This window comes from Anoplophora glabripennis, unplaced genomic scaffold (assembly GCF_000390285.2).
Source record: "Anoplophora glabripennis isolate ALB-LARVAE unplaced genomic scaffold, Agla_2.0 scaffold57, whole genome shotgun sequence".
Classification (NCBI taxonomy): Eukaryota; Metazoa; Arthropoda; class Insecta; order Coleoptera; family Cerambycidae; genus Anoplophora; species Anoplophora glabripennis.
The window spans coordinates 1,273,092-1,286,577 of NW_019416296.1; positions in this window are offsets into that span (position 1 = coordinate 1,273,092).

Genomic DNA, 13,486 nt, shown 5'->3' on the forward strand with positions numbered 1-13,486 from the left:
AGTAGTTTGTGAAATAGTTGTTAATGATTAATATTATTGTCGTTACTTTTAGTACTTTTTTTGTGAAATTCATTAATTTATTCAATATGCAAAATTATACTAACGCCAACGTGACCGATAAATCTTTCGTTTATACTTTGCCAATGGTAACTCTTTAGAAAGCTTTAAACTTTTTGATAGCCTCCACCACTAGATTGTTAGAAAAACTTAACAACAGAAGTTTCTGCAGTGGTCTAGTTAAATGGTTTCTTTTATATCTATGAAATTGATCTCAATATATGCAATATCGTGGTTTTAAATCTAATACATTCCTTCGAACATCAGGACTTCCTCAAAGGCCCATACTTGGACCTCTTCTATTTGTTATTTTTATCAATGATATTACGGAGGACCTTTTTACAACAGCTATTATGCGTAATAATATCTGCGTAAGTAATATTTTTTTCACTTGATAACTGATGCGACAAAGTTACCTATCTCTTGGTAAAGAAAGTGGAAAGTAAAATTTTTTTACCACAAAAAAGCAGCTATAACATTTAATACGGTATCAGATGGCTTACCTTTCAGTTGTCCTGTGTTACCTGTCCTTATTGTTCTCGGGCTAAATTCTGTGGAGAGCGGACACGCGTCATTTTATTTTAAAAAATCTGGAAAGTAGGTATTTGACTAGACGTTAGAAAAATGCTTTTCGGTAATATGTAAGACAGAATGTGGTATTTATTGTTGTTGGTACTAAAGAAACATCGAAATAAACTGTTAAACAGCAAGTACCTACCTTACCTTAAGTAATAATTTAAATTTATATATCATGATAATTTTCATTTAATGCTAAACCAATTCATAATGTAATGTAACATCTATTTCCATATCTTACATTAAGAGATATGTATTCACCAAACTGTCATTTGCCTTATCTGCTTCCACTAATTCCTCAATGTACAACTGAAATTATGTTACCTGAAATTAATATCATAATTTAACTTCATCTTCCAACGCTCTCTGAACAAATTATTTTATTTTGTGTTTAAGGGAAATTTCCAAGTTTGTGCGCTATTATATCTGAACTCATAATTATTATTATCTACCTAATTAATGAGGTTTCTAGGTTTCCTTTCATTTTCACTCTGAAAGAGTTACCAAGACAAGTCTTTAATAATGCAACCTACAGAATATTAATATGCCACATCCCCCGACTTTTGAACTAATTAATAATATAATTTTATTATACATGTATTATAATATTCTTATATATGTACATATAAATAATGCAAGAATATTTCTAAGTTAGTAATTCTTGCACAGAAAAAATTCTTTATTCTTCATTAAAATTCTAAATGCCATTATAAGAATATTGTGCTTATCATCTTAGTAGCGATGCACCCGTGTTTTCTTGTATTACATTACATTAAAGGGGAATTTTCACTATAACTCTTCCACCCTAAGAATGAAGCATCCCCTGAAAGGTTGACTTTCTTTTCTTCTAATACTATTTCCTCCAATTGATTGTTTTTACCCGTGTTCTTCTTTGTCACCGTTAGCCTTCTGTCCCTCCTTTTTATATAAAGCTTAACATCAGTTGTTTCTAAGAGGGTACACTAATAATTTTTAAGATTTAGACAAGATTTAAATATGAAAAAACAAAACAATTACTAACTATAAAACGTTATATACTTTCATAACTTTCTACTTCACACGACGCGGTATGATCATGTTTTTCACAAAACATGTGCCTATACTGGCTATCCTCATCCAACTAGAAGAAGAGTAAAAGTCGATGCACAGCGGACTGTTTTACGATCATAACCGGTTATGCACCGAGAAGTGACGATCACTTAATACAGCTATTTAGAACAAATCACATCTGCTATACAAATAGAACATAAAACCTATAACACATAATAATATATAAGTATAACCTTTATTTCATAGATGATGCATAAGGTGTAATTAAGCGTTTTCCAATTAAACTCATTGAAAAATGAGTACGCAAATGAGCGTTTTTTTTTTTAAAATTATATTTGTTATAAAAGTTTTAATATGCGCTATATTATACACTATTCTAGAGAAACAGTTTAATAAGTCCATTTCTTTCAGTGTAGAGTTACTAATTATTGTAAGTAGAATAAACCAAAAGTTACCATATTCGACTACTCTATATTTGAAAATTACTGAGTTGAATGGTCCCTAAAATGACCCACTTAAGAGGGTTAAAACATTCTTCTGGCTATAAAAATTGTCACAATTCTGTTTTTAGTTAATAAATGTTAACAAAGCTTATAAAATTAAGGTATAATGGTCGCAGAAACCCGCGCATTGTGTTTCCAGCGAATATTGCTTGCTAATTTTTAAAAATTATTCCAATTAGAAGAAGTAATTGGAAACGTGAAACTGCCTTTGTATTTTCTGTTTACAACCTTATAATGTGCCAAGTCTTATCCTTTCTTAGACTGCATAATACGAATATATTTTAATTTGCTTTTCTTTCCCAGTAAATAAATGGCGTAGCCACCCATTTTCATTTATCTTCGATGCGAGTTTAATAAAATATTGAAAGGAAATTGCAAGAAATGGCGAATGCGCCACGATTAGTGTATAAAATGATTTGCAACGGAAACATGCTTGAATAAAAATACTTTTTTTAATGGTGACTTCTATAGATATGAAACAATAGAATAACTTGCACTAAAATATTTGTAGCTTTTAAATGTGACATTTTGTTATTTTAGTCAATAGCGTATTATTTATTTAAACAAATATCTCCTGTACGACACTGGATTTTCCAATTAAATTATTACATGTCAATGATATACGAAAAAAAAATATACGTGCTTTCAAAATCGGAAAAGAGCAAAGAATGTCAGTGGAGTGAGTGAAACGGTACTTCTTGAAGAAGTCAATGGAAGTAAAACCATCAACATTATGGTCCTATTACTGGATGCCAAAGTCAACGTTGCTGGTAAATGAAAATTGTGACATTTTAAAGTAAACAATACATCTGATGAGTCCGCTCCATCAAATAACGCTTCATATAATGTTTCCAGCTTCAGCGAACTGTTTATATTGCTAAAGAAATTGACTGTTGGAACTGGATGAAGTCACGATTTGGATGATAACTGGCTGAAATATATATATTTTCTGGGAAATATAGAGGTCACGGGTCTGTTAATTATTTCTCCTGACATTGAAAATACCATTAAATCAAATCCAGGTTTTCTTTACCGAAACCTTAAGTTGAAATAAAGATAGCGCTGCAATCTTTCTTAGACTAAGCGAAATTTTCCGATCTTTAGGAAGGAAGTAAAGAAGACAAAGGGATGGCAAACAACGAGAAAAACCGAGTCTCACACGTTGCGTCAGGACCTCTTTAATTTATATACTTAGCATGTAGCACGGAACGCCACCGGAAAACCAGAAACACAATTCAAACCGCAAAGCACGATCCGGGGATGAAACGGCCGAGCAACGCCTCCAATGGCATTCAAATCGCTATTAAAGGGCCAAAGTCTGAAGCCATATCGTCAGGAGACGTTTGTTATTCGACAAATTCAGGAAATATTTCCCTTGGCGTAGTTTTGTCGAATTTTAAAAGTTATGGCTCTAATCTGAACGGTAATGATCGTTTGGTATCCAAATTACATAATATAACTTTATTTGCTGCAATCGAATTAAGATCTTTAAAAATTTAAATTTGAATATTTGTCACAGGAAACGGAAGGATATTTACAATATGGTGACACTGAGATTTTTGTTAAATTATTTCATTGTTTAGTTGACAACGACTCAAAAATATAACAAATTAAAACAGTATTTCAATCAATATCAACTAACCAAACAAAAACAATATATACTTACCTAAAAATTTTTGGAAGTGTTTGTTCCCATATATCACAGGCCCACAAACAGAAATCTAAAAGTCATTTTTCCCAGACTAGTGATGTTATTGGGGTCGCTGATCACGATCCCGGTATCCATATGACACCATCACGTCTAGGTCAAGGTCAAATGAAGGTCAAACACATTAATCCGAATGATACAAATTTTTCGGGTTTTAAACGCGTATAAGTTATGCTTTTTAGATAATCTGAAAAATTGTAATACTTGAATTATATCTTGCTTCTCAGACCAGATATCAGCCGGGATACCAAAAATGAGGATTCAAACTACAGATGTCCTGCAAATGACCTTCAGAGGTCGGATCGACCAACAGGTCGAAGCATATTCTTTCAGAATCCGGGGTCAAAACAATTGTATATATTGGTAATGTGTTTGACCTTCACTTGACCTTGATCTAGACGTGATGGGATCATATGGGATCAGCGATCCCAAAAACATAAAGGTCAATTGGTTCCAGACCCATTCGTAGCTAAGATATCAGCCGAAAGATCAAAAGAAGGATTTGACCTCTAGATGACCTGCAAACGACCTTCAGAGGTCGGAACGTATTCGGACGTAAAATTTTTCGCCCTTTTAGAATCGGGGTAAAAAAATTGTATCAATCGAGTTAATGTGTTTGACCTTCATTTAATTTTGATCTAGACGTGATGGGGTCATACGGACATCGGAATCGTGATCAGCGACCTCAAAAACATAAAGGTCATCTAGTCTGGAAAAATGGACTTTTCGATTTCTGTTTGTAGGCCTGTATGTTTAAAAATATCTCCAAATTATTCTGTTCAACAGAGACAAATCCTTTTCTTTAACTCCTATTTTTATTTAAACACCTATCATTAAAAACAGTATTTGTAAAGATTCAGGAAATGATTACACTGTGTGTTTAACAATTGTGTGTATGTTCTAGAATTCACAGAATTATTATAAATTATGAAAATCACTTCGCTTAAACAACGTTTGAAATAATTATTATTTTGATCCAATGTCTCAGTAATAATTAAAATATGAGTTTATTATAAAGCTTTCTTATTTAATTTAGAGCAGTTGTACTTATAATGAAAAATTCGATTTTTTTATATATTTTATCGTCATTCCTACAAAACTTTTTTAATATTAATACAAGGATTTTTATTTTAATTGAATTAATATGCATTTTTTCCATTATAGCACCAGTACCGCTGTTCTTTATTGTTTTGTGAGTGGACTGTATATTTGTTGGGTTTTTATCGAGTTCTTGTATTAAATAGTTCAAAATTCAAATTATCGAGACATTTATTATTTTTATTTATATTATTGACAGAAAGTGTTTCCTAGTTACATACAGCTTACTATTTTAATTAATAATTATTTTATAGATTTTAAAACTAAGTAAACATACCGCGGGCCTTGAAAGGACCAGCTTTCAAAAAAAAATTGAAAGAAAAATGAACTAAATACTAACTAATGTCATTAATTGGCAAAGGACATATTTTAGTTATTGCTCTTTTGAAAACACCATAGGAAGTTTTTAATGTCACTACTCTGATGACTCCGTCCTCACCAGGAAAAACTTCTGTAATTCTTCCTAAACGGCCACTTCAAGGGGGGAGTGTTTTCATCCTTTATCAACACCAAAGAACCTGGCTGAAGTTGATCGTTACTGGAACCTTTGAATTTCCATTTATTACGAGTTTGTAATGAGCTAATGTATTCATTTTTCCAACGTTTCCAGAAATGTTGACTTATTTGCTGGATTCTCTGGTACTGCGATAAACGGTTCGATGGTATTTCCATTATGTCAACTTGAGGTACAGCAGTTAATGCGTCGCCAATAATCAAATGCCCAGGAGTTAATGCCATGAAATCGATAGGATCATATGAAAGAGGTGCTAATGGTCTAGAATTAAGAACTGATTCAACGAATTTGAGATATCGTAGAAAGAATACTTCTCTTAGTGATTTTATCATCGACCGTGTGAGAATTTATAATAAAATTAAAAGTGTCAGTGTGGGAATGCCACTGTAAACCTAACGTTTTATGACTAGTGCTATCAGTTATGAAGTACTGTGAATTATTTTCGAGATCTGATTTTTGCCTAAAAATTGACGATTCGTTAGATGCCCATTTTCGTAATATAAATCCACGACTACTTAGAATTTTCGAAATTTCTTGTTTCATTTTGATTGCATTGTCAATTGAATTTGAGCCTGTTATTAGATCATCTACATAGAAATCGCTTAATATGGTATTAGCAGCCTCGGGAAATTCTTTAATGTTTTCGAGAGCACATTCGTGTAAACATCGTATGGCTAAAAAGCTTGCTGGGGCTGTTCCATATGTCAATGTGTTTAAACGATAATGATTAAGAGGTTGAGTAGTGTCATAACGCCAAATAATACGTTGCATATCACGATGCGATTCTGTAACATCCACCATCCTATACATTTTCTCCACGTCTGCGATTATTACAATTTCATGCTTTCTAAATCGAGTGATGATACTAAATAAATCGTCTTGCAATTGAGGACCGACGAGTAAAATATCATTAAGAGATACACCGCTATTAGTTATGAATGATCCGTTGAAAACAACTCTGAGTTTGGTTGTTAAACTATCTTCTCGAACAACTCCGTGATGAGGTAAATAATAAATTAAATTGTCGTTATTTGGAAAAATATCCGATTCATCAATTTTTGTCATGTGATTGAGGGTTTCATATTCACGCATGAAATTATGATATTGACATTTTAAATCAGGATTTTTTTCTAATTTGCGCTCTAATGATAAAAATTTGTTTATTGCAGAATCGCGCGAGTTTCCTAATTCAGGTACTGGATCGACCATAGGTAACGCTACAACATAACGGCCTAATTCATTTATAGCGACAGTTTCTTTGAAAATACGTTCACATGTAATATGTTGTTTATTTGTTAAACGTGGCAAATCAATCTCCTCAACACGCCAAAAATTTTCTAGTTTGTTTTGAATTGATTGATTTGTTGCTAAATTGCAATACGAGACATTTCGATTTAAATTAGTAAACGCAATCGGACCTGAAACTAACCAACCGAATTTCGATTTTTGTAAGATAGGTTTATTAACACCTAATTTAATCTGTCCTACACATAAAAGATCATAGTAAATTTCGGCACCTATTAAAATATCTACCGAATTTGAGATATTAAAGTTAGGGTCAGCTAACGTGATATATTCGGGAATATCTAAATCAGTTGTATCGAATGAGAAAAGAGGAATATTTTTCGTTACCTCATTTATTACTAAAAATGAAACTTTTTTCTTGTAATTGCTAATATTTGATTTAATGAACGTGGTAGTTTTTATAGACGTATTAGAAGATGATTCATTTAAACCTAAAATTGTTGTGTTAATTTTCTCGTGGGGCAAATTTAATTTTTCAAACAGATTTTTTGACATAAAGGAACTCATTGAGCCTGAATCAAAAATTGCACGAGCCTTAACGAGGTGACCATGACAATCAAAAACATTTATGATTGCTGTCGATAATAATACGTGACAATCTTGACGAGAATGAAGACTTGTTTTATTATGCATTAACAATACTAAATTTTGCGCATCGGGCTCTGTTGTAACAGAAGCTATCGCATTTGAATTGGTGCTACTACTAGGTGCATTTGAATTTGTACTACTACTAGGTGTATTTGTACCGGTAATTTCTTGTACGTTCGCTGTGTTACCTTTATCTTGATTACTTTTTATTTGATTACCGTTGTTAATGTCATAGTGAAGAAGGGTATTGTGTCTTTTTTGGCACTTTTTGCATCCAGATGATTTACATGCATACGTTAAATGACCCTTTCTAAGACAATTTGTACATAAACCTAAGTTTTTTATTTCATTGTATCTAGATTTTACTGGTAGCATCTCAAAATTTTTGCAACCGTAAATGTAATGTGAACCTTTACAATAATAACATATGGGACCGGTTTGAGAGACGTGAGATAAAATGTTTTCCCGCTGTTTATCGTGAGCATGTGTATATAAATTTTTGAATGGAGGTTTATTGTTTGTTTCAACAGTTTCTAGAAAATGACACCTTTCTGTTAAAAACTGTATAAGATTATCAATTTTTATGTCTTTTAACTTTGAACACTCTTTGCTCCACTCTCTTTGCGAATTTCGATCTAATTTAGAATATATGAGATATAATAATAAAGTACTCCATTGTTCTGTTGGTTCACCTAGATTTTTTAATGCTCTGATGTGTTTATTATAATCGTCTAATAATTTTTGCGTATCTTGTAACGAATCCCTAGTGAGACTTTGCAACTCAAAAATGGCTTTGACGTGCGAGTGACATATGACTTTTTTATTCTCAAAACGTTCCTCTAACAATTTCCACGCTATATTGTAATTTGCTTCGGTAGCTTCTAATTCCGAAATTACTTTCAACGCTGCACCGGTTAAAGAGAGCTGTAAATAAAAGAATTTTTGCACTGCACTTATATTAGTGTTTCTGTTTACCAACGCATTGAACGAATCTTTGAATGAAAGCCATTGCCCATACTGACCATCGAATTTAGGTAAGTTAATGGAAGGCAATTGAACAAATGAATTTGTTGTATTATTAATAGAGGATTCTTTTACTGATATATTTTCGGACGAAATTATGTCCTTAGCACGTGAAGTTATATCAAAAAATGTGTTTTCAAAATGTTCTCTTTGCATCGATTGTTCTTCGGACTCTTCGATTAATTCGATTTGTGATTGAACGTTATCAAAATCTACCCATAGTAATTCTACTTTTTCTAAACGAGACACTAATTGAGAAATAGAAATGTTATCTGAAGCAAATTTATCTAAGAAAGTGGAAAATCGTGTTAACTGAGCTTTTATTTGCCCACGCCTGGTATTTAATGGTTTTAATTCCATTTCCATCTGTTCGTTTGACATTGTGATGGTTTGTTTGATGCGTAAATCGAGGAATAAGTATCGAGCAGCAATAAAATCGTGAAATTAAAGTATTAATCGAGTAAAAGTATTTTTATACCGAGAAATTGAGAAAATGATTATAACGTGACAAATCTTACGTGATATACGGCAATACAAGCACAATCAGCCAAATCAAGACCAAAAGCAAAATGGGCTAACTCACTGATTATCGAGTACTGCTTCTGTTCGCTAATTTTCTTCTATCGGGCTCGAAGCGACCATGTTTTTATTGTTTTGTGAGTGGACTGTATATTTGTTGGGTTTTTATCGAGTTCTTGTATTAAATAGTTCAAAATTCAAATTATCGAGACATTTATTATTTTTATTTATATTATTGACAGAAAGTGTTTCCTAGTTACATACAGCTTACTATTTTAATTAATAATTATTTTATAGATTTTAAAACTAAGTAAACAACCGCAATGAATTTTATTCTAGTATAGTACTAAAATAGAGCATCACTGTATGTACCAATTATGATATGCCAGCATAGAAATATTTTCTGGTTACAAAAAAATACAAATCATAAATTTTATTTTCATTTGTTCAAAGCAACTTCTCTAATATCTAATACTAAAAACATTTGCTTTTAATTTAAATTGACAACCTAGTAGAAAAATTACTCGCAAATCACAGATCGCAAATTCGCGACTATGAATCATACTTCCAGAATATGGTCAAAATTGAGGGAAAGTAACTATTATTTTATAATTCTTCAATAATAACACTCCAGTATCGCAAATATCTTGAAATAATGTGACTTATAAACTGTTGTGCTTTAGTAATAAAAATTTATAAATGGTTACGTACTTCCATAATTCCAAACAGATATCAGCGAGTTCCACGTTTGCAATTTACTCCTAAGGAAGGCGTTTCCCTGACAACTCAACCGTACTAGTTTTCTTCGTTGTCTGCCCTTCCTTTATTGTAAATGAAAACTTTCCCTTCCGGTTGCTATATCCCAGATAGTACCCGGAGTAATAAAAATAAATTAAGAGGCACTTTCTGGTGACTGAACTTCCTGGTAGTCAAATTAAACGAAGTTTGTTTACAGTTTCATACCTCTGTTAGAAAGCTCAAAGAATACACTGAAAAAAATTAAACTGTTTCTCTATGATAATATGTATAGCGGGTATTAAAACTTTTATAACAAATATGGAAAACGCTTAATACAATATCTTATGCGTCTATGAATTACTTATTATTATTATGTGTTATAGGCTTTATGTTCCATTTATATAGGGGTTATTTATTGTATAAATACTAATATCTGAATCTGTAAATTTTCCGCTGTGCTTCGACTATTACGCTTCTTCTAGTTGGATGGGAATAGACAGCAAATCTAAATCTTAAGAATTATTACTGTGCCCTATTAGAAACCGCTGATGTTAAGCTTTACATAAGAAGAAGGAGCAGAAGGTTAGGACTGACAAATAAAGTAAGGTCAATCAACCAGAGATATAGAATTAGAAGAAAATTAAGAAAAGAAAGTCAACTTTTCTGGGGATGCTTCATTTTTAGGGTAGAAGAGTTACAAATTCCCCTTTAATGTAATGTAGGTATCTAATACAAGAAAACTGGTGCATTGCTACTAAGATAGGCTGGACAGTTTTGGGACCGATTTGTCATCATTTTCAATAATTAAATGTTTGTTATATGTTTACCTACATTAGAATCTTAACTTGAAATTATAATTCTACAATAAAATTTCTGAAAATGAAATGTATGTTTTTAACTCGTACAGAGTATAGAACATTTATTATAAAACTTATACTTGGTACTAGATATTCTAATATGAGTATGGAACACTTTTATACCAGTTTCATGAAGAGTAGGTATATATTGGATACTAGTTATACAAAAATTTAATAAAGAATTGTATGAATAATTGCTCAGGACAAAATTTGTCATTAGAATAAATCAAATTTCTGATGCAATGCATTTTTAATCGCCCAGTCTCTTGTACCCAAAAAAACAAAAACTGCTATACTTTACTAATCCGACCTCAGAATTGTTCTATTACTCCAGTTTTTCGAGATATCCTAAACTCAAAGTATGGAAACATGGTTTTTCGTTAAATTTAAGGTTATGTAACATCACGAGATAATTTAGATTGCTTACAGAAAGTACAGAAACTCTTTTGAAATCGTAATTTTTGTGACTGAACCTGATGTCATCGGAACGACTTAAGTACAGGATGTTTCTGTGAGTATAGGAAAAGTCAAAATAGTTCCAACAAACGCATTTATTTGAAAAATAGGAAGACTATTTCGAATTACTCACAAATTCCTCATGAATATAACCTCGAATTTAGCGAAAAACTGTTTTTTGCAATTTTAGATTAGGATATTTCAAAACATATGGCGAAGTATTTCCAAGTTAGTATTCTGGTTTAGAAAGTCAGTCACAATTGTCAGCCTGTGTTATTAAAATTGTTTCATAGATACTCTATGTAAATTTCAACCCCCAAGTTTAGGTATTTTGCAGCTGTAACTGTAATTGCTGCCCTGATAATCTTGGAAATGCTGAAGGATACGGCTAACAAATGACCGGATCTGTATGTAAATCACTGTGATTTGTATGACACCGTGATTTAGGAATTTATAGACGTATAAATCATCTTTTGTAACTCATGCATATTTGATGAATGGTTACCTACTTCAATGACGATTCATTTACACAGAAATGTACGTTTCTACATAAATTAACATAAAAAACTACCAAGAAAACTTTTTACAAACAAATGTGCTCAGTAATTACCAAAGTAATGACAAAATGACTTTGTGTAGGTACTTTAGTTTTACTTTGGATAAAATGAATAAAATAATAATTTAATGACAATTTTTATTACACAGTATGTTCACTTATTTTCTGCATCTTGGGTTTTATGACACCTATACAAGGTGTTTACAAACTTAGAGAGAATAATTGAAGAAGAAATAAATTGAGATGATTACTCAATCAATTTTTGCAAGTAGAATGTATTTTTTAATAACTGCTGACTTGATGGTGAATTATAACCTCTAAAGTATGTCGCATCTTAAATGGCATTGCTAATCAATGCCTACTGGCATAAAATATTGTACCTACTGGAAGAAATTAGTGTAGCACTATTCGAAATATACTTTTTAATTGGTGATACAACTACCTTGCGGGCAAAGAACAATACATTGCTTTGTGCTGGTACTGCTAGTAGGCGCTGAATAGCAATAACATTTCAAATATGAGATACTTTGCAGGTTATATCTCATCCACACTCAACATACTACTAATCAGTTCCGAAGTCTGCCGATTTTGCTCACGAATAATTACTAGATATTGCGATTATAATTCAGTGGCATGGCTCAGATGTTTCATACAATATAAGTTAAAAGAATTACCACTATAATACGAAAAAACATGTTTGGAACCGCTGACTTCAGCGATAGCTCGGCTGACGCACACACAAGTACACACACACAAGCACAAGCATGCGCACATACAAAATTCAAGAAGTTTTAAAAATTTTGAATATGCTCCGTTTTATATTTTGTAGTATGGTTTTGATTATTGACAACATTTATTATAAATGCATTCTATTTACGACTGAAAAATCCTTTCCAAGTTGTGAAATTTTTTGTATTGAAATCATTTCTGCATTATAAAAATGTGGGAAACACGGTTAGTAGATATAGCTCTATTTATTTTATTTCCGTAGCATGATTAATCATTTCTCATTTTCATAAAATCTATATGAATTTCTTTCAATGATAAATGTATGATAATTAATTTATGTTGTGGTAACAATGGTAAAGGCAGAATTTTTGTTGTTATTTCACCCTGAAATTAATGAATCTGCTCAACTGCGCTGGTACGGTCGCATTTTTTTACCTTTCTGATATAGATTTTAGGTGTAGCCATTTCTCAAACAAAAGGAAATTGTTTTATACTTTTATTATTCTCTCCAGTTAAGAGAAATGGTGAAAATCAAACAGGAACAAAAGAATAAAATGTTTTTCTGAACAAAAAACTTGGACACAGATCTGAAAACCGTTAGAGAAAAGGGTACGGGGTGAAAATGGGGCAGTTTCCTTCAACCGCGAAGTAAATTTAAATATTCGATTCTCAAGAATATACATTTATAAGGGTGTATTTGAAGATAATAATTAATTTAATATTAATTATTAATTTATTTATTTAATAATAATAAATTTAAAAAAGTTTTACAGCATCAATCTCGTTATTTTATGGCTACATCGCGTATACATATTAGCTCTATAAATTAAAACCTTATACTGTTATCCAAAAATCACAAATAAACAAATTTTCTCAATTCAAAACAGTCAAAAATTTTCAAATTACCTTTTGATTGCATTGCTCTTAACCTAGATCTCATATCTAGTTACCAAAGCCCCCAGGAATCTCTGAACCTGCGGAGAAGATCTCGCGGAATATATTGAACTACATATTTTTTAAAAAAATCATTGCAAGCTAATTTTGAAACAAGAGATATTGTTCTTTTTGAAAAAGGTATCGAAACCTTTTCTCATGATTACGGTGTTTTAAGTAGGTACGTATATGTCTTAAAATGAAGAGATGTTACGTAATTTGAATTTATCATTAAAAGAAAGGCTACCATCCTATAATAAAATTTAATTTACTTGT